The 23,627-nt window shown below is 36.4% G+C and overlaps 3 protein-coding genes across 9 annotated transcripts in view; 1 reads left to right on the forward strand and 2 right to left on the reverse strand.

The window, feature by feature from the left end:
* Positions 1-23,627, reverse strand: part of slc35g1 (solute carrier family 35 member G1) — a 160,195-nt gene that overhangs the window by 98,390 nt on the left and 38,178 nt on the right. The window lies entirely within an intron of this gene.
* plce1 (phospholipase C, epsilon 1) overlaps positions 1-23,627 on the reverse strand; it is a 103,867-nt gene that overhangs the window by 54,009 nt on the left and 26,231 nt on the right. The gene's annotated exons all lie outside the window — the stretch shown is intronic.
* fra10ac1 (FRA10A associated CGG repeat 1) overlaps positions 15,533-23,627 on the forward strand; it is a 71,645-nt gene continuing 63,550 nt past the window's right edge. Inside the window, exon 1 of the mRNA XM_077206195.1 lies at positions 15,533-15,537. The gene's annotated coding sequence lies outside the window, so the exon portion shown is untranslated. The remainder of the gene's footprint in view (positions 15,538-23,627) is intronic.

Below are 23,627 nucleotides of genomic sequence, written 5' to 3' on the forward strand. Positions count from 1 at the left end.
TAATGTTTATTTTACTTTATTTCAAGTAATGCAAATGCCTTTCATGCTTTTAGTTTTGATTAATTATAATTACCCTGCCAGGACCTAAATGAAATCATTCGATGTTTGATATCATTATATCATGAGGATCTAAATCAGATTTCACGGAAAAAGTATTCATTACACACACCATAAAGACTTCCATAGCATCACTTGTCTCTCTTTTGGGCCTCTCAGTTCTCGGCCTGTAAAAGCTTCAGCATTGACCCTGTCTTGATGTCCTGAGCTCTCTATAGCCACTAATCCAGCAGGTGCTTTGTAGAGAGTCACCAGTTGAACGTCCCGCACAGGGGATGAAACTGAAGCTGAGAGGGTCAGAGTTTCTCAGTCCGGCTCTGAGGCCGCAGACACACAGGAGAGGCCGGAATACCTTGAGAATGACTGACACATGGCAGCTGAATACAGTACTCAGCACGTCCAGTCCCTGCTGCAGTCAAACACATGCCTGAACTGAAGTGTCCACAACAACCATGCAAATTATGATTGCATAATGTTCTCATTTGGAATCGGTTACGTATGAAAGCCCTTTTCCGCCTCACAATAAAAGAAATATAAGGGTTATTGTGACTTTATATCTTATTTTAACTGTATATTTTGCAATATGACAATATCCTTCCTTTTCAACCTTAATAAATATCTCACAATTGTGACTATTTTACAATTTGACTTATACCTCTCATTTTCAGCTGTATATCTTACACAATAACTTAAAATTTCACAATTGTTACTATTCCTTATCTTATTCACAAATAGCATTTTTTTTTTCACAAACAGGCTTCCTTAGTTAGACCAGACACCAAAATATAAAAATTACAGAATTACATTTTTGGATGAACTATCCCTTTAAGCAATTTCTTATCGTTGTGGAATAAAATAAGGACTACAAGTATTTGGGGACATGATGCTGTCTCCTGTCACCCCAGTTAAAATCTAATTCAGCTGACTGAACATTTCATTTGCATGATAAAGCTGAATTTGCACATCAATCAAGCCCTCTTTTCATTTGTTCTGTACCCGCTCTGTAAAAAGCCCATGACAACGGTGACACGGCCCACCTATCTAATCAGTGTAGCCCATTTACTCCGCAGCCTGTCATATCCTGTATCTCGCCTGTAACTGTAACGCTGTGCATTAATCCACCAGTAATGAACCGCAAACTGTCAGCATTGCTTGCTATTGACTGGAAGTGGGTTTGATTTATTCACCCAGAGCGCTTGCTGTCAGAGCTGCACTCGGGCGTTATGACTCAGCACGGATCCTCTGGGTTGATACGGGGTGACCTGAAGATCCATAGCACACTGAGAGCAAGGTCTTATGTGACCCAGTCACTGCAGCTGTCACAGACGGGCTAGGTGTAGTGAGTTTGTAGGAAAGCGGCACATGGGTGGTCTAGGGTTACAGTGAAGAGGGGCCAAATCGGGACCAGAGTTCAGTGTGTGTATGGGAGTGTCTATTAGGAGGTATGACTCGCAAGTACAAGTTTTTCAGTTGCAGATGCTGCTACTGTTATCTAAAACCTGGAAAAGTCTGCTCCAGCTGGCAAACACATTTGGTAACATCCATGTCACTATGATCAGATGCTTTCTTAACTGCTGTTTTCTCACCACTGTCATGTTTGTTGTGTGTTTATTTTGTTATTGAGAGGAAGCACATATTTACATATTCATCTAAATGTCACTCTCAGCAGTGTGGGCAGCTTGGGTATACTGCAGCATAGGGATGGGAAGTGATAAGATTTTATCAATATCAATGCCACTGATGCTTCTGCTTATCGATCTGATTCTTTAACGATTCTCTTATCGATTCCTGATAGCACTGTATGGAAAAAAGTAGTCATATGCTTTTTCGGCAAAAAAACAAGTGGTTTTATTTGTTTTAAAGCTTACACTTGAGTAAGCAAAATGAATAATACATACGATTTACAAAATATATAAAAAACTCTTCTGTAAACACAAGCATAGAGGTCAGAAACTCTTTCTCCTAATATAGAATTAAAGCTGTTCTCTAAAAAAAAAAAGGGATGGAATAGTCATACAAAATACAGTGTTTTCGTAGAATATGCCTGTTATTTGTACGACGCCAGTGATATTTAACATTACATTACCCTGTTTAACGGAGGTTACGGTGCTGCTAGCTTGGGCAGCTGTACGCAGCGGATCAAAAACACGGCATTCCTGCAATTTAGTACCATGGGTAGATATATGTTTAAGCATGTTGCTTATAATTGCACCCTTACACAAAATAACAGCCTTGCGGTTATTGCAAACGGCATTATTTTTGTCTCGTTTAGTAAAATAAAGCCAAGCTTTAGATCGTCTCTTCCTCTCCGTGATTCCCTCCTTTGCTCAAATCACTTTAACGTCATGACGCACAGATGCGTAGGACGCCGTGCTATGGTGCCCGATAAAGGACAAAAGGGAAAATTGTGGGTTCACAGTCTGTATGGCTGGGATTCGGAGCAGGAGCAATTCGATAAGAGGAGTAGTTAACGTTGAGGGCATACAATATCGATGGTTCATAAAACTTAGAACCGGTTTTTGAGTGGAACCGGTTTTCAATTCCCATCCCTTCTGCTGCAAAGGTATTTTGAACTTCTTTTCACCGAGAAAGAACTTCGCTGTGAGTAAATCAAGGCCTTTAATTTGCCCCTGCAGTGAAAGCTTACTATAACGTAACAGTTTAAAAGGTGAACTTGTGAACTTGCCAATAAATCCAAGTAATTGTATTTGAGCTAAAACCTCACATTCGCCCCCACTGATGGCCTTCATTGTGTTAAAAGCAGACAATACAGCAGCAGCCTTCGCAATATTCCTAAGGGACATACAAATAACTTCCTCAATGCATTAATCATGTGTGACACACATTCTGTCAAGAACAATCATCTGTTGAGGTTAGAATTGTGCCAGCATCTCTTTGATAAGGTTTCCACAAGAACAGGCCATAGCATGGAGAGCTGCACGGGACTTCGAATCATTCCATTGCACAGTAATAATGATAATGAGAAAGACAGACCTCTCTCCAAAAGTCCAATGTGCATGTGTGTGAATCTGGTCATGCTAATGAGGCTTTATATTTCATACTGGTCTGTTAAACTGTTCTTACTTTGCAAACGGTCTTTGTGTTTGGTTGTTGCACAGATTATGTTGTTCTTTTATTGTTTGGAAGACTGAAAGCAACCTTTTAAAAGCAGGACTGACCAGCGAACAAACAGCTTTAAATTACTTCATGACTTCAGCCATCCCCAATCTCGTCTTATATGACCCCTCTCCCTCTCACTGGATGGATGTCTGGCCTTTTTCAGAACTGACTAAATATTTTGCATCCGCGCCAGTGTTGCCTTCTTTTCCAGACAATGCTGGCTTCAGCCAATCGCACATCAATTAATTTTGTTTGGATAGCCTGAAACACAAATATCTTTGCTGATATAGATTTTCTTATTGTGACTTATTTCCACAATTTTTTTTTTGCATAAGGACCAAGGCATTTATCAGGCACTCGAAAGTGGGAAAATGATATCCCCCTATCTAATATCCTACTAATAAAGCAGCTTTAGAAACCATGAAGAGAAGTGCATGAATGGAATAATGTTTTCTTATGAGGAAAATCTCTTATGGCAACATGACTGGACCGATACGCGAGTTCAAGAACTTGTGGCAGAGTTCCAGTTTTAGTGATTTCTGCTGGTGTAAACGTGACTGTTTATGGTCCAGTCTCATTCATGAGATTCCAGCTGTCCAACTCAAGGATCCTGTCGGAGTGCTATGCACCTGATGGCTAATTTTGACAGAAACTACTGTGCGAGCAACATGGCAGGAACACTATGCAACACTGTTTTGTCAAAACAGTAGATGTCACCCACCATTTTCTGGCAAATAATGGCTTGTTATTATTACTTGCGTGAAAGGGTTTTTTTTTTGTTAAAAAAAAAAACTAACGATTTCCACATGAGGGTACAATTTCAACAAATGGTCAGTGGAGGAGCTTACCTTTCAGAAAACTAAACTGCTAATATAAATTTTCTATCCTTTTTTTACACAGTTTTAACAATCTAATAAAATTACTGTAATGAATATTTGTAAGTTATACATAAATGAAACAGACATGAATCAAAATGTAATTATGCCAATATTTTCATATTATTAATATGATTTTAATTGTCACAGTCAAAAAGGCCAAGAAGGTAAAACTAGCTACTTTTCATGTCCATTTAATTTAATGCTAGAAAATACTTTAATCAAATATTTAAAATACGTCTTTAAAAAAAAGTGGGATTTGTGCAAGTAATGCCTTTATTAAAAAAAGTCTTGGAAATGAGCTTTTAAGCAAAATTAGATTTTTTACACCCATCTGATGTGAACAATAACATTTTTATTTTCAGTTCTTAACCTTTGATGGGAAATGCGGGGAATGGACTGTCCATCACTTCACTTCTGAGGCCAGACTGAGAAACAATGGCAATCATTACAAGAGCTGCTTATGTCTGACACCCATAAGAACCCAAAAAATGCTCCGTTATTGTCACAGACACACACATAGAGAGTGAACGGCTACGACCATAACCACTGCGTGACAATACAGAGACCAGTTCCCACAATTCAACTGAACCACAGGGGGACTCTAAATCTGCTCAGCAAACTGCACACTTAACAATGATTGCTGATAGTCTCCCTCACTCAGAGTGAACCTATTCAAATATCACGATTCTTTGGCAACTCAAGACTCAACTAAATGGAAATGACGTGGAAACTGATTTTCACATTTCAATAGCGATCCTTAAACAATCCACGTCACATTCAGTGTACGGTTATTAATAAAAATGACTGAGAAATAAGCACAGCAGACATTTTAAAGTTGTGTTTTCTGACTAAATATGCAAAGTTTAACATTTAATATCACACAGAAAAAGGACAAAACCTTCAAGTTACTCACAGAACTGCTTGCAAATCCACCTCAGAACCTGCAATTGATCCCTAGGCCTCTAAACTAGGTTCACAGCAGCTTTTCTTGTGTAAGAGTCACATGTGAGATTTAGTGTGGATGTGGCCGCAGGGCTGCTGTAAGCCTGGAGGCAGGTTCAGGCCGTTAAAGAGCGTTCAGTGACTGATGTCTTTGGAGGACTTGGTGCTGTTCTGGCACACGGCAGAGAGAGGTGGGGCCGACCGCTTCATAATCTCCTGTTGAATTTCACATGTTGCCGTCTCAACAAACCCCAGGACGCACTCTATGATCGCTTATCACAATTCCCTGGCCTGTGCATTTGTGTGTTTGGCTGTGGGCTTTCAGCACGTGTATGCAAAATCTGTGCATAAGGGGAACGCTAAAGGAGAGAGCCAGAGATCACACACTATTTGTACAGTATGTTTATACTCTAGTCCAAGTCTGTTGAGACTGAAGGGGTAGTTCACCCAAAAATGTGGTCATCATTTACTCACCCTAATGTCGTTCCACACCTGTATGACTGACTTTCTGCTGCGGAACATAAAAATGTGTTAATAATCTGTTATACTCCTGTATAACATACTCTTTTTTGTTGTACTCCTACTCTTGCCAATCTCTGTACATTTGACTACTTGTTGCCTTTTTGCAATTTTATTCTCATTTCTTATGTTCATCTAATTTGATAATTTGTACCTTAATAACCACAATATTCAATGCACAAATGCATCCAAGTAGCTGACCAGTTTTACATTTCACTGACTTGACTGACTTTGAAATGTAACAACTTACATTTCAAGTTGTTTTCTGTACATATACAGTAACTGTTTGGCAAATAATAAAAATCTTTAAAAATATTTTGAGTAACACTGGGAACCAAACAACTTTGAAGCCCTTTGACTTGAACTAAAAAGCACAGAGGCATTTCTCAAAATGTATTTTATGTTCAACAGTAGAAAAAGTCAAACAAGTTTGGAACAACATGAGGGTGAGTAAATGATGACAGAAACTTCATTTTTAGCTAAACTATCCCAGTAAATTAAATAATGACAGTCTTTTTGAAATTAACCTCTTATTTTCCCTTTCAATTCTATTAGGGATCTAATGGGATCCTCTGACCCATTCAAGCCCTGTCGAAAGATGTTCTTACAGTTTTATGCCTCTTTAACACAAATTAGTCACACACATATTGAATGTTACACAATACTGAAACACACTGTAGGAAAAAAAATCAATTAATCAATCAAAATCAATAACCAGGAGAGAATGTTTGCTTTAAAGCCAGGATTTCTGAGACACCAAATAATGTAACGTTTTTCACAGAAGTTTGATTAATGTTATCAACTTGACATTTTGTTTGTAAGCTGTTATCGTAAGATTAGGAAAAGTCATGCAACATCAACCTATTGCTTCAAATGTTAAGTATGTTTTTGAGACATTAAAAGGGCTTTGGGTTAAAGAGTTAAGAGCTGCAAATATCTGAATTTTCTCCAGTACTGTAAAGCTACAAGCGTACTGTGACAGAGTAAATCTGGAACTTATTAGAGAGAAATGAGGTTCTCTGCGGGATGCTGTTATCTCATCCTGTTTCTCATGATGTCACACTGAAACTTTCACTCTAAACCACGTTCTGCAGCCTCACAACAGAAAGATCATGTTACTAACATGAATTACAACAAAACGCAAGCAGAACTAAGTGCAAAGCTCAACTACTGAACTCTAAACTAGACATTTAAAACAAAAATCCATACTAGTGAGAGCATGCAAGAAGAAAAAAACCTTGATCAACTTACTGTGCGCAAAATTCCCATTCATGCCAGATGATCAATTGTCAACCTTGTTCCCAAATAATGGGTAGTGTCTTTACATTCTTCCTGATGTACTACAGATGCCAAAGGAAGAGCAAGAGAGAGAGAGTGGGACAGAGAGCGAGCCAATAGCAGTTTAAGTAAGACCGAAGGGATCATGTCTTGGGTCAGGTTCAGCTCCCCTTATTTGGATATGAGGCAAATGGGCCGTGGTAATAGAGCTAATGAAACAGATACAATCATACACAAGAGAAACGTCTTCAAGCAGACTGTATCCCGGTGACAAATGAGAACTGCACTGACTTCATATTTACATTCCTGTTTATTTGCTTGGCAGACACCTCTTGCTGAAGTAACTTCTAATCCCGCTGTCAGTCTTAAGGCATATTTTAAAGCATATAATCAGATCTTGCCTGTAAACTCATGAATGTTACAAACACAGCGGCCAAATGAGAAGTCGTGAAACAACGATGCACTCCAGAACACTTCAAAAGAAGAGCAAACAAACAAAAAGGTGATGACTGAATATATTCAAAGACATTCAAATAAGCAGTTGCCCACAAAAACTCACAGTAGACTTATAAAGTAGGTTGTGAAAGGTACTCAAAAATAAAAGCAGCGTTACTACAGTATTAGCTGTACTGACAACTGAATACCCAAATGTTGAACCCAGCTGTGACGAAAATTAAATGAAACTAGTTTCTATACCAAAATTAGTTATAACATATTACAAATAAATTAACGAGAGTACAAATACAGTGCTTGTCTAAAGGCTGTAAACAAGTTATCTATTATTTTGCTTTCTCACACATGCTATTATTTTATTATAACATGCTTTTAGTTTAGACTGCTAGGTACTTGTTTGCATCATTTGTTTTTATTTTATGGTTTTATTTTCGGGCTGGGCAAAAAAAAATAGATTTTTCGATTAATCGTTTTTTAAAATGTGGTCGATTCAAAATTGATTCTCACCGGCCACTAAGGGTGTCAATCGAAATTAATTCACAATCTCAAAAATCGAAATAAAAAATGGAATCGTCGATGCTGCCACGCCCCCATGTCACGCCCGTGATGGAAAGTTTTACTGACTCTATTGTTCAATCTCGTTCATCAAAATTAACTAATCTTTTTTCCAGTCATTTCAGGGGCTTTAAATGTTATACTTTTAACAGGCAAATTCCCCGAACACATCCACACATCTACGCAATCTTGATCATATTCTGAATTAAGAAATCATTATGATGCAGTCAAAAATAATTTACAGACAACATTAATAATTACTCGACCTTCAGAGTCTTTTGTTCATTTGTCGCGTGACAGAGGCAATGAACGGATCGTTCATGAACGACTCATCACGGCGCGGAAAAAAAACACACGTGTTGAAAGGCTGTGTCGTCTAACTTAGATTCTATGCCCGAGGCCCCGAGACCGAACTTGGCCCGACCCGGGCCGATATTTCCCGTCACTATCCTCTACCCTCGGGCCGGGCTCTTGATCTACAGACGTGCACTACCAACGCAATAGAGTGCGGCGCGGGACTAGATTTGATTGGCCGAGTGCGAACGCGGTCAATAAAACGATTCGCGGGACTCCCGCAAACTAGAAATAGCTATGAATAAAACATATAAAACTAATACATTTTTATTTATCTGTTGCAGAAAAGCAACAAGAACAACTAAAACAAAATAGAAACTATTTACAGGCCAGAGTTTCTATTTATAACATGTTTGCAGCGTTGAGCGATTTACCTAGACTCCTCACCGCTCAAAACCGACTTTTTGTTCAGTGCTGAATTCTGCAAGCTGGCAAATCCTCTAATTATAACAAACAAAGTGTAGGCTATATATTATGAAAGATTCATTGTGCGGTCAGCTTCAGTGATAATAACAGAGATGTGTGAGATCGCGATGAACTGATTTCAGCTTTTTAGGAGCAACAACCTGTGCTTAAAAAAAAAAAGTAAAAATCGAGAATCGAATCGAACCGTGACCTTAGAATCGAAAATGTAATCGAATCGAGGATTTGGAGAATCGTGACACCCCTACCGGCCACGAATCATCGAAAAATCATTTAGAATCACAAATCAACAAATTCACGCAAACATTTATTCACTTGTAGATTCCATGAGTAAATTTAATCCACACAGATTATACAAGGAAATCCGTCATTTTAAAACTTTCTCTGAGACAAAATTTCACAAACAGCGTGTGTGTTCAGCGGTGCTGCGTCTTCTCTCTCTGCACAAGGCAAGCGTCAAGCGCTGCAGGCGTCGATAAACACTCGCGTTTAGGAGTCGGGACATGATGGAATATTCACTTGCACAATCGGGCCAGCATTGCATCGTAACCAACGTTTAGCATTTACACGTCTTTTTAAGTTTTACCAGTTTAAACATGATTCGAGCGATTTTAAACTATCCAGTGCTTGCGCGCTCTCAGAGATGTTTTTCACTGCGTGCACATACAGTAAAGCATAAATCCGCCTCACAAACAGCTCGCAAGTAACAAAAGTTATTTTTCGCTGTAACGGTCAAAAACACGCAAAATTATGTCAAAACTCTGGTCTTGGTGAGTAACATCGTAAAGACAGTTGGTTATGTCTTAAATAATCATAAAACGCGTGTGACAGACAGTATAATGAAACAGTAATGGTTCCGTGCACTAGTTCCTAAAGTGAACGCAGCCATATGTGTGTCATTCATTTTGTTGTCAAAACAACATAATATAGCTTTAATTGTAAGGAATCAGGATTAATAGCCTATGTAATTAACTTAGTCAGGACTAAAAGACTATCCAGTGTTATTCTTATTTTAGTTTGGGTTACTTTATTTGGTTTCTGTAGTAGGCCTATTTCTCTTTATTTGTATCTTTATTCTATTGTATTTATTTGTGGTACTTTTTTCAATTTAATTCAAATATTGAAATCAAACTTCCATGTGTTGCATAAACTCTTAACAACAAAATTACCCCATTGTAAAAACAAACATTTAGGTGAGATAAATGTAATAAAAAATTGTCTAAAAAAGATAACTGATATCTATCTATCTAGTATCTCTCTATCTATCTATCTCTATCTATCTATCTCTATCTTTCTTAAACATAAAATAACCTGATCCTGTTTGATCAAGGCATGTGACTGTTCTGACTTGTCCAATTTTCAGCATCAATTTTGCATCTTGCAACAAAATTCTATTCATTGTATGCAATTGAAATATAGAGTTGGGTTCCGTTTTAATGTACCCAAGTGTACCTAAAATAAAAAGAGTTTAATATACAGGTTTGTGGCTCTTAATTTCTTTTTATTAATTAACCACTTGTAAACTTATGTTCACTCTTTTTTTTATAAAAATATGATTTGTATTACATCTATATTCATTGAGTCAAATCAAGAATTGAAATAAAAAAATCGGATCGGGAATCGAATTGAGAGCTTGCGAATTGAATCGAAATTGAACATCTGAATTGATACCCAGCCCTATTCTACAGACTAATATTTTTGTTTGTGCAATTATCTGATTAGGCAGTACAACGGCAGAACCTGTGCGTGTTTCATCCAGGGATTCTTGCCTGATACCTGTCATTAACAAACGCTCCTAGCCGTTGCTATATCAACCTTATAAGTAGAGACCCCAAGTGAATTTCCTCGCAAAACAGCAGATTACAAACACAACCTGAGCAGAGATGAAGAGAGAGAAAATACACACTATAACCTTGAATTTCTGTTGAATACATGGCATTAATACAGATTTTAAAAGGAGAAGCGGCAACATTACCTTTGAGATGATGTTCTTAATGAGTGTGCGATTACTTAACATGATAGTTAATGCTCATCAGCAAAAGGATGTCAAGTAGCACTCTGAAGTCCTTCAGGAGGACGAGAATGAAATTAAAGGCAAACCATGGCAACCATGATTTCGTAAGTGACAAGAGTTTTTTTTTTTTTTTTCAAGTGGTAGTTGTCACAATACATGAACCGAGCAGAAAGAACTGGAATATTCTCTATTCCCTATAGAGGTTCTGGCAGTTACTGAAGTTATATAACACTGCCTCCAAGTGGTAGTTCACTGCAGCGAGACCGTTCACACGGAGACTGATCATCTACAACCTATAATTTAGATTCAGCATATCTGAACAACACAGTGGACTGATTTATTCTACTGATTAATTATTTTCCTAAACTAAAAAAAAAAAGAAGAAAAAAAGTAAATTCATGTTGGAGCGGCTATTGAATTTCCAGCATATGAACTCCGTCAATAGAAAACATCGCAGGATGCATCTCGAGAAGTTGGTTGAGTGAATGTTCAGAATGTGTTCTGAAGTACACACACACACAGACACACACAAGTCAGATTAAAGGGATAGTTCACCCAAAAAATGTGTCATTAATTATCCCGTTATGTGACTTCCGTTCATCTTCGGAACACAAATGAAGATATTTTAAATGAAACCTGAGAGTTTTTTGTTCCTCCATTGACAGTCTACACAACTACCAATTTCAAGCCCCAGAAAGATAGTAAAGACATTATTCAAGTAGCCTAATCCATGTGGTTTAAACTCAATTTTATGAAGCATCGCAAGCTTTGTTTGCAAAATATTAATACACGTTCACACAACGTCTGCTCTCACGTCAAAACACCATGCATGCATTGTGGTGCTCTCGTGAATGTGCATTGGATATTAATATTTTGTGTGAATTAAAATTTTTTGAGTGAAAAAAGCATTTTTCTAGGCCGGGGGAACATACTTTTACTGTTGTTTTATATGTTTAATGACTTCACTATATTAATGAAATACTATAATGAAAGAGAACTAAAAAGAATGAATAAGTGTGTCCAGAATTTTTACTGATATGGTGTGAACGGTACGTAGATCATGTTTCAGAACACACTGACTAACATACAAACGGAATAGTGAGTCACATGTCGTGTTGTCATGTAAATGATGCTGAGAAACAACACTGCTTGTGACACTGTACCGGATACATCCGAGTACAGAGATTAGATGTCGCAAACAATCATTTTTTTCCCAAATACCACACATAATTGAACATTTTAGGATGCATTTTACCAAAGCTGCACACCAGGGGGCAGAAATATGCAACCACATTAGAAAGATTCAGTCTGTTGATTGCAATAGAGAGGTGATAAAAATGAATAAACCGCTTACAGTATATTTACTGAGAAATAAAACATTACCTGATATCTCTAAAGGAACTGTGATTTAGGACAGTAGATTTTACCCTAAAGTTGAGAGTATCATATTTTGCAAAGAAAATGAAACCTAATTTTGTCCCATTAAACCAATTTTTAAACCAACTGGTCACAATAACAAAAAAAAATAAGTTGTTTTTTGTATGTTTTATAGCATGATAGATCAAATGACAGTGATTACTTATTTTTAACGACATTCTTGATAGAATATAAGCGATTATTTTATACAATATTTTTTATGTGGCAATATGGCAATACTGTCAGTATCAGAAGAAATACAAATGTTTAAGGGAAAGAGAATGATCTCTCCCGTGCAGTGGAAAGCATGCACCTTTGGCCTTTCTGAGTGTTTGTTTTTCATGACACACACACAGAGTTCACCGCTGGGATTCCTTACCCTCCAGAGAACATGACAACAAACATGATAAACTTGATTTCCATCCATTTTCCCAGCACGTCGGAGGAGCTCATAAATCCTAGACCATTGCACGTTCTCACTCAATACGTTATAGCAAAACTACTGTATGTATTATGTCCTATCATTTAGTGTTTGACACTAGGGGCTGAACGACTTCAGATTTTTAAAAGTCTTTTAAAGATTCTTTAAAGACATTTATGTGACATCATTAATGAACAAATAAGCCTAAACCTCGAGCTGAGATTCAAACGCCTTGTTTTAGGTACTGAAAGGGTATTTTACTGCTTGATAAATAAAGCAGCACGGCACAAAGCTTCATGTGCTTGTCTCCTAATTAGGACCCAAAATAGATCAATATTGAGTCTGCTTTTATAAAACAAAGAAAAGAAGCTATGGTATGATAAAGAAGCAATGGAAACTGTATGCAGTGTGCACGTGTCAAATAATCTATTCAGATTTTACGCTTGTGACATAAATGCACACATCAGCCTGATCAGTTTATGTAGCGTTTATCCAAACACTGCATTCGGATTCATCAATCGGAATTAATTAATTCCTATTTAAACAAAAGATGTCCATGTACACGTAATGTTTGGCACATTCAACCGCCCTTCGAACAAATAAACATTAAAAAAAAAGATTTGAAAGCATCCCATTTATGCATGTGGCATGACAAAAGCTTGAAAAGACAGGCTATTGTCTTTCAGTGGAGCAAACAGTCTGTATCAGCAGCCTAAAATCTGGGCTGTTGGTCCAGCTGGGACTGAAAGCAGCCTGTCATGCACATTCCTCACTCCTCTGACTCCACACCTTCCCAGAGTAACACCCTCAACTGCCAGCCGTCCTCTGAGGACAACACAAATGACAGGTTAAGACAAAACACCCAGGAAGGTAAGATAGGACAACCTCAAACAATCAAGAACAGAGTGTTTCAGTCTGAACATCATAAATAGGGAAACTCCATTAGTGTGGTGGTTAAAAAGGTGGTTTACCTCTTGTGTGAATCAAAAACACATGACTCATTTGCCTTCAGGTATTTCAAAGAAATCGAAGTTATCGGACTAAATAACTAACTTGAATTACAGATTGGCAAAAATGGATGTGACTTTAAAATGATCTGCCTTTTCTGCTTTGTGTGCCCTTGCATTTGTGTAAGTCTTTTGCAAAGTCTTTTTTTTTTTTTGGATGGCTTTTTCATTTTAAAATCCTGTTGGAATTAGTGATGAACACAAGTATTCAAGTCTTTTCAAAAACATTGATGAGGCATTATTAATAGAACAGTGTTCTCGTTTTATTATGTGTAATAAAGGTCACTATCTGCTTTCTGAAAGGGTCTGAAATGTTTTCTGAAATGTGGTTTAAGGACTAGTGCTGTCAAAAAATATTGATATTTCGATATGTATTGATAATAAAATATTTGAAACCGTTCCAATACTCATTTTCTACAGTATCAAGACACTGATACCAGCTGCGCCATCTCCGACAACGAATTGACACACACCCGCCTCCTGTCACTCACTCAACTCATTCGCTTTGGTTAAATAGGCCTAGTGCTTGTATTGCGAAACATTTTAGTCAAGTGGCCATCTCTGACATAAAGCCACATCTCAAACAGCTCGCGAGTATCAAATTGACTTATTTTGCCTGGTTTATGTCAAAATGACCGTCTTGCAGTTTTCAGGTATCAGTTTTGGAAGAGAAAGGTTGAGAGAAAACGCATGTTGTGTAACAGTATAATGGATCAGTGCGTATGCTCTAAAAGTAACAGCTGTCTAATATTCCTGCTGTTGTTATGTTAATCAAAGAACAAAAGACAAAGAGAAAATCACTCGCTGCTCTTGACTGTATAACTTTTGTAACTTTAATTGAAAGCATTAACATGTAGGCCTATTTATTTTTTACAATTAAAACTATTCAGTGTTATTTAACATTTGAATACCGTACTTTAATTTATGTAGTATTTATAACCTGATACTACGGTTATGCCAGCCTGAAAAACTTAACGCCATGTTCATGTAATTTGTCTTTTTATTCTATTGTATTTATTTGTGCTAATGTTTGCAGATTGTTTTTTACCATTATTGTATCTGAATGTTTATTTTTCTCTTTTTGTAAATGTATTTTAACTATTCAAATAAAAAGCTTCTGTGTGTAAGTTATTAAAAAATTACCCAAATTATCAAATAATTTAGATCAATTGTATAAATGGCAGTTTTCCCTGTGGTATCTAATATCAATATCAGAATCGTGACAACACTATTGAGTACAGCCATAAATAATAGTGCAATGAATTCAGACACTAGAAACTCTTTAAGTGATTTTAATTCATGTTGACATCTGCAGCTTTTCAGCCACACATTTATAACACAGACAGCATAATTCAGGTATATTTTTGGTCCGAAATCCATTCCACTTCTGTAAGAGCTAATCAAACATTAAGAATGAGGTCACAGTTTGAGCACAGCCCACCAACAGGATGTTCCTGAGAGCTCTTCTCAAAAGCACCTGCTCCTTTGTTGACTGTTCTGTCCATTTCAGTTTCAGTAGACTCCGTTTAACTAGAAAAGTGTTATTACACTCAGGAACTTTAGCCAACACAAACACAAAACCACTTTGAACTCGGAGCGGTTTCACTGATACAGTTCAAGGTTCAAAGTAGTGATACTTCAATTCACCTGCCAGACCAATAATCAATAATTTGGATGATTATCTGCATTGGCTGATAACTTTTTTCCAACTGGGTGATTAGCAGAAGTTTTTGAGAATTTTGAATACATTTTAAATTTTCAAATGAAGCACCACATCTGAACTTGCGGCCTTGCTATGCTCTCAGGGGGAAAAAAGGTACAAAAGCTGTCACTGGTGTGATAACCTTTCAAATATACCTTTTTTTTATCCCTAAAGGCTGCCATATTACCTTGAAGGTGTATCAGTACTTTAATACCTTTCAAAAAGGTACAGCCCCAGTGAGAGCTTTTATTCGTTTTTTGTGTCTAATTTGTCAATTAAGTTAGCAGAAGTGTGCTCACGAACGGCCCTATGCACCCTTGATTTTTGTCGATGAGAATTAAGTGTAGAAGAAACTCCTCTAAATGGCTCATTGTGTGTCTTGAGTTCTCAGAAACACAAGGCATACTTTGTGTGCAGTATCATGGCCACAGTGTCCCTCCCCCCAGCCTTGTCCTGTGTTTTGTTTGGCGTTTAGATGGACGCTCTGCTCACTGAAAGCAGTGTGCTAGTGAGAGTTAGACTGGTCTTATCAGAACCTGCCAGTCTCTTCAAGGTCTGAATCAGGATATGATGTGGTTTGGGCTGTTTATTGTGAGGCTCTCTAGGTGGTCTCTGTCCACGAGGGAAATAACTGAGGCTGGTTAGCATCACGAGAATGAGAGGAATGTGTTGAGGTGTCACCCCACTTGTTTGTTAACCATATCATCTTCCTTTTATTTTATTTATTGATTTGGAAAACTAAAAGTAGCGACGCTAACTGCAACTCAGCTGTTTTGATACAGCTTTTCCAGTAAAAAGCTACTTTTTCCAATAGTAGCAGTACTGTTTTTTCTTTTGTGACACTGTACTGCACACACAGATTTACAGCCAAGCAAGTTGAGTGAAGCAAAAAGGAAATGTGCTGTCATAAAATGTCCTCTCTCACCATTATGAAGCACTGGGAAGTCTGGTGCATTTTTGTGAATTTTTGTGCTTAGTGGTTAAAAAAATGAATAACCAATTGACCCTTCGCAAAGACCCGCCCCCCTTAGCTACTGTCGCTATGTCCGACAAGCTACGCCGCTCTCACGCACACACCATGTTCTCACGCAGTGAAAAATACATTGCGGATCAGAGAGGAGACTGACAGACAGGACAGACCAGGTTACTTTTCGGTTACTTTTGATATTAAACAAAGTCTCACCTTTCAAATTTGGTCATTTTTAAAAAGAAATTTAAACAATAAATACCGTTTTGTGGCTCTTTTAATGTGTCGTGACAGATCGCTGTAGAGCCTCAGTTAAAGCTGCTCGTGAACCGATCATCTCTTCCTTCTAGTTCATTTATAGCATCAAATAAACATGAATGAACATAAGAAGGAATGTTGTTTTAACCGCGGAAAGGCGTCAGTATATTCAGTTCTTCAAGTTCAAATCCTCCCATGTTAATCTACTAAACTTAAGCTTTCTGTACACCTAAAGACTTTGAAAAGATTTAGAAAAGACTTTATAAGATTATCAGCTCACATCTAAAGACTTGGGCTCACAGTTTTTAGTCTCAGACTAAAGACTTGCGGTAATATCAAACATGTTTGATATGAAAGACTAGAGAAAGACTGGCATAAATCGGGTCGCCGACTGCAGATTATCACCTCACATTTAACGATTGAGACGACGGGAGCACGCCGAGACTCCAGTAAGATTCCTAAAGACTGCCGGTCTTTAGTCTGCGACTGTGAAAATCCTTTGGTGTACGCCCGGCATTACTCTCCTGACTGCTTTGTCGGACAAAATGGTGGATGGCGAAGTATGATTGGTCAGATCACCTGTCAATCAAGCTCAGTTGAATCCCTAACATTTGACTTATTTTAGTCGTTTAGGCCTCGTTTATACTGTCAGTGAAATGTGACCCAATTCCTCATTTGTTACACAGATGTGTTCTATGACCGTGTAAACAGGAAAAAAATGCATGCATTAGGATATTTCGAGATCGGTTTCAGGCCTCGTTCATGTGGAACTAAATCAGATATAAATCAGATATGTGCCAATGCGACTCATGTACACTGGCAGATCGGATTTTCTGAGGCATTAGGCTATGCATCCAGTTTAATGATGAGAGCAACCCCGACGCGCATCTGCGAAACGTTGTGTCGTCGTAGGAGAGGAATGTGGACAAACGATGACAACATATCAAAGTTGGCTTGCTCATCCTAAAATTTCAGACCCACTGCTCCATGCCTGGTCTTAAGGTAAGTTGGTCTTAACTCAGCATTCTAAGTCCGACCTAATAGTTACGACAGTTGCACCATCCAAGTCCTTTTCTCGCTAAGACTGGGCGTAAATCTTACGCCTAGTCAGTAGCAGGCGTAAAGTCAAAATCTAAGCAAGTTTCTATAGTACCCATAACTCAACAGTAAAGACATGAAGTGCCTTATACACAGACTTTACAATGAGCGGGCTTTCAGACGGGAGAGAGTTATTAGGGACAGAAGCAATCCATTGGACATTCACAATAAAGATGGAGCTGATTGAGAGGTTTCGATTCTGTCGGAGAGATATATATGAACTTGTTGAAGAGCTGTCACCCGACTTACAGTTTGTGTCGAACCACAACGCAGCATTGACACTGGCATTACAGCTGTTAATAGCGCTACGTTTTTATGCAAATGGTGCATTTGTGCAAATGTCTTCTTTTATTTGTGTACACTCATAATAAAAACAAAATGTTGTGTTTTTCGTAAAATAAAGAAAATAAACGATGTGCGATCTGTCGTCTCTCCCAATGTGAAGTTCATTCTGAAAGAGACAGAAAATGATATGTAACTCAGCTTATTGTTTGTCAGACAGACTTGAAATGTATGTCTTTACAAAGCTTGGAATCTCTATTTTTAAATGTAAATTATATCAAAAGCAAATATTCTCTGTTTAAGTAATCAGTATGAAAGCAACGACATGTATAGTTTCTCAAACGCTTCCTAATTAATTCTAATGTGACCACACCGACGCGCGCAAGAGCAATTGACATGCAAATGATCCACGTGAAGGAGAAGACTTGAAAACGTCCTGACTTCAGTAGCATAACGTTACGCCTCTGCTTTACATCGAGTTTGGAATCTGTGTTTGTGCTGTGTTGTGCTGAGCACCTTGGATTTACCTCAGAGGAAATAGAAGAATTATTTTTCGAGATTTGAAGATGAGAAAGATTTTCAAGGTAAGACATCCACTCATAATGTAATTGTTATACATTTTACATTGCGCAACTAGTCAAACTGGTGCCAGACTAAAAGGTACATTGTGAAATGAGATTGGAGTAAAAACATGAAGCCTAATTCTAAATGTATATACATGTACACGACACGAGGATAATAAAACACATGATGTAATATGGTGAATATTATAATGTTTAGAAAAGTGTTTACTGTTAAATACTGTGTTTGTGGATATCTGCTCAAACGTAGATATGTGGTTACAATATTGTTTCATAGTTTGGAGCGGCTCGATCGATTCAGTAAATGTTCTCTACACGTGCTGTGAGTTTCAGTTTCAGTTAACACTTCCATATGACAGAAAATGCTAAAGCATGATATTAGCGTGTTCAAAATGAAAATTAAGCGCTTAAAACAGACTAGTAAAGCGTTTAAAGTATACAGCGCTTACGACGCGTTAAAGGCTAATTATAACATAAAAACAGCAATCAGACTGCCTGTGCATTTTAATAATTTATTATCAAAAATACAAACTGTAACAGTTACATGTAAAAAAAAACAGTTTTGAATAAAATAAACTAAAATTCGTTCTTTAAAATAAATTAAATAAACTTATTAGTAACTTAGGATTTAGTATAAAACCATGCAAAAAAACAAAACAAATAAATACTGTAGCAAAAACGCTGTTTGGTATAAAAATACAGTGGAAAATTAAATTAATATAATTTTTATATTGTTCAAAAGGAAAATTAACAAAAACAAACAATTTAATAAATGCACATGGCACAATGCCAAAACTTAGAATAATATAAAAATACCCGTGCGTTTGTAAAGCAAAACACGCCAAACAATAGGCAATAGTCACTTTTTATCAATTTAATTCCTCCTTGATGAATAAAAGTATTGATCCATTTTATTCATTTCCCCCAAAAAAATAAAATAAAAATTCTTACTGACCCCAAAGTTTTGAACGGTAGTGTTTAATGTTACAAAAGATTATTTTTCAGATAAATGCTGTTCTTTTGAACTTTCTATTCATCAAAAAATCCTGAAATAAAAATGTAAATAACTGTTTTCAACATTGATAATGAAAAATGTTTCTTGAGCATCAAATGATCATATTATACTGATTTCTGAAGGATGATGTGACACTGAAGACTGGAGTAATGATGCTGAAAATTCAGCTTCGATCACAGGAATAAATTACACCTTACTATATATTTACATATAAAACAGCGGATTTACATTTAGGCCTGCCCCCGACTAAAGATATTCCTATTTGACTAACACTCCTGCATTTTAGCGATTAGTCGAATAATCGTTCATTTATGATATTAATATAAAAACTTGCGTATATACAAGGAAAGGTATAGTCCAATTTGAAGTTTAACACTTCCATATGACAGAAAATGCTAAAGCATGATATTAGCGCGTTCAAAATGAAAATGAAGCGCTTAAAACAGACTAGTAAAGCGTTTAAAGTATACAGCGCTTACGACACGTTTAAGGCTAATTATAACATAAAAACAGCAATCAGACTGCCTGTGCATTTTAATAATTTATTATCAAAAATACAAACTGTAACAGTTACATGTAAAAAAAAAACAGATTTGAATAAAATAAACTAAAATTCGTTCTTTAAAATAAATCAAATAAACTTATTAATAACTTAGGATTTAGTACAAAACCATGCAAAAAAAACCAAATAAATACTGTAGCAAAAACGCTGTTTGATATAAAAATACAGTGGAAAATTAAATTAATATAATTTTTACATTGTTCAAAAGGAAAAATAACAAAAACAAACAATTTAATAAATGCACATGGCACATCGCACAACGCCAAAACTTAGAATAAAAAAGAAGGCGGCAAACAAATCAACAGCCTAAGTATTTGATTAAATTGTTTAGAACAACTATATTTAAGACAAAATGTGGAACAAATAGGCTAATTTAAAGAACACTAATACAAATCAAAAATATCAGAGCAAAGCCGCAAACTGCCATTAAGACGACGGATGAGTCTTGACCTGAAACAACAAATTGCAAACTCAGACAAATTTTTCTTACAGAATAAAAAACAACTTCTGCATTATATAAAAACGAATAAATAAAAATAATATTTATTTATTTGTATAGCCTACCCGTTATAAAAATACCCGTTTTTTTTTATATAGCCTAACGGATAGCAAACAGAAACACCATAAAAAGGAAATTAAGCATTCTTACCTAGGCTTTCAATTCGATTTTATTTTTTTCATATTATGTGAGAGGAACACCAGCTTGTCCACATTGTTGGGAAGAAGGGAGCTTCTCGACTTGTTCACAATAAAGCCGGCCTAGGGTAAACGTACCTATTAAGCTCACCAAAATCTACATTGAGACATTTTTATTGCACTAGATATTGGTTTTAGTACAATAAGTTATTTTAAAATAAAATATTAATCTCTCGCACTATAATATTTCATTTTATTTTAAATGTCAAAAGTATTTCAATTAAGATGTACATCATTAAATATAAAAAGTCTGGCTGTGCTTAATGGGTACATTTTGTACCCTTTAAGCACACCCCTGTTCCCAATAAGCTCACAACATGTTTTATGTTTATTTTAAGCAACCTTTTTAAAGAATAATTGAAAAATGTTTTATTTGAAGATACAGAGTCAATCACAAAAGCAACAGAACTCTAAAATCAAGCACAGATTCTAAAAGATCAGATCTGGTACTCCACTTGTGTTTAAAGCGCAACTTACCCAACTGGTGATGTCAGAAGTAGCGAAGTGTGTCATGGTGTAGCGTAAATATCAGCAGTGTGTAACAATACTCGCATAAGTTGCGCTTTAGACTTAAGTTGAATCCGTATGCTAGTTTGACCATAAGCTAGTTACTTTACTTTATAAAGTTTGAAATATGAATATTTTTGTTACACAAATTCATGGCTTTGCTTCAGATGGCCTTTATTAACCCCCCAGAGCAGTGTGGAGCACTTTTATGATGGATAGATGCACTTTTATGATGATGGTTGCACTTTTATCATGATAGATGCACTTTTACGATGGATGGATGCACTTTTTTGAGCTTCAAACTGATGGTTGCAATTCACTGCCATTATAAAGCTCGGAAGTCTCAGGGTGTTTATTAATATAACTCCGATTGTATTCTTCTGAAAGAAGAAAGTCATATACACCTATGGCTTGAGGGTGAGTAAATCATGGGGTACTTTTTATTTTAAAGTGAACTACTCCTTTAAACACCTCTGATTGGCCAATGCGTTCACACACGCTCAATATTGCTATGTCTGTGATTGGCTACAATGATCAACGCTTCAAAACATGTCTTCACCGCGCGCTTTTCTTATCAGTGTTTGAAAGCAGGCGTCTATCAGAGGATGCCTAATATATCCACTGATAAACTGATCCGCTGATAGACGCCTGCTTCCAAACGCCTGCTTTCCCGTGTGTATGTGTAAGAGCTCTGAAGTATTTATATCAGAATAGACTATAATTCTGTCTAGATTTCGTCATCTCAAGGCTGTCAAAAAAATAAGTTATTAATTATCTTATAAAGATTAACTTAAAGTGTCAACCATCAGTTAATATTAAAGTCTGTTTATGAGGTATTTACATAGGTCAATGTGGATGAGCTTAAAGGGAGCACACTGAGGCTTAATTGGAGCAGCAACAATTTTGAATTAATAAATATTACGTGAAATTTAAAGGACAATATTTTACTAAATAAATAATCTAGGTCATGTATCACTTTAATACATATCTTAATATGAACAACTATTATTTACAATATCTGTGAAATTATACTTTTTCTAATTGATGTCACACTGAAGCTCTGTGATTTTCATTGTAGTGCACCCTTTAAGCTCACCTTACAATAATATGAAATATTATCAAAATTAAAGCAGTGTAAAATCACAGACCATCATTAAACTGTAAATTTATAACATTTTGGATTTAGAAGTACAAGCCATTAATGCCTGTGAAGTAATATATTAGTGTAGCACACAATCTTATACAGCTAGTAAGGTAACTATGTTCTGCAGCATCTGGGTTATGTTACTAAAACTAGCTTTTGGATCTATTGTAATTATTTCCCACATCCATGTCACAGGTTATATAATATGCAAAGGTCTAAACATTAATCTCTTAATTTTGCAGCAAGTAGTTATACTAACCCAAAATAAAGGCTTAAACATTGTAAAAAATGCACATTTAAGGGGCTCCTCTTTTGGTGAAAGTTTTCAGACAGCTTTCAAAATGGCCACCAGACAGTGTGAACACACATAGACCCATATCTCAGTGTGCAATGGTCTGATTTGCTTGAAATTACAGGAGGTATGTGGTAACAAACATATCAATTGGTTAAGACATCAAGTAGGGTAAACCATTATTTTTTTCTTATTCTAATCTGAGCTGAAATATGGAAGTGTGCTTAATGGGTACTTGAGCTTAATAGGTACGTTTACCCTACATGTTTTAAATAAGACATATTCGATGTTGACGAGTGATAGGCAAATGTTTGCCTGCAGAGTTTGCAAACAGCCTTTTTAGGGTCGTCCTTCGACTTTTCAAAATGATCCCAAACTTTGGACTTTTTTCCTGACATAATTATTAGCATCAGCCAGACACCTCTCCCACAAGTGCGCTTTGGTATACCGCGAGGCAGGAGATCTCGTTGATCTCTCGTTGCTTTATGTCATGTCATACACTCATTTCTTCACGTGGTTTTTTTTTTGCGACTAACCGACTAATGAAAATGTATTCGACCAAGCCCTCCTCATATCGACTAACATTTAGTCGACTATTTGGGGGCAGCCCTATTTACATTGAAATATTATTTCACAATATTACTGGGTTTGTTTTGTATTTTTAATCAAATAAATCCAGCCTTTGTGAGCATAAGTGACTTCTTTTAAAAACATTAAAAATCATACCGACCCCAAACTTTTGAACGGCAGAGTGTGTGTTTGTATACAGGTCCTTCTCAAAAAATTAGCATATTGTGTTAAAGTTCATTATTTTCCATAATGTAATGATAAAAATTAAACTTTCATATATTTTAGATTCATTGCACACCAACTGAAATATTTCAGGTCTTCTATTGTTTTAATACTGATGATTTTGGCATACAGCTCATGAAAACCCAAAATTCCTATCTCAAAAAATTAGCATATCATGAAAAGGGTCTCTAAACGAGCTATTAGCCTAATCATCTGAATCAACTAATTAACTCTAAACACCTGCAAAAGATTCCTGAGGATTTAAAAATTCCCAGCCTGTTTCATTACTCAAAA

This window comes from Siphateles boraxobius, unplaced genomic scaffold (genome assembly GCF_051911475.1).
Source record: "Siphateles boraxobius isolate OS27281-9 unplaced genomic scaffold, OSU_SipBor_1 55, whole genome shotgun sequence".
Taxonomy (NCBI): Eukaryota; Metazoa; Chordata; class Actinopteri; order Cypriniformes; family Leuciscidae; genus Siphateles; species Siphateles boraxobius.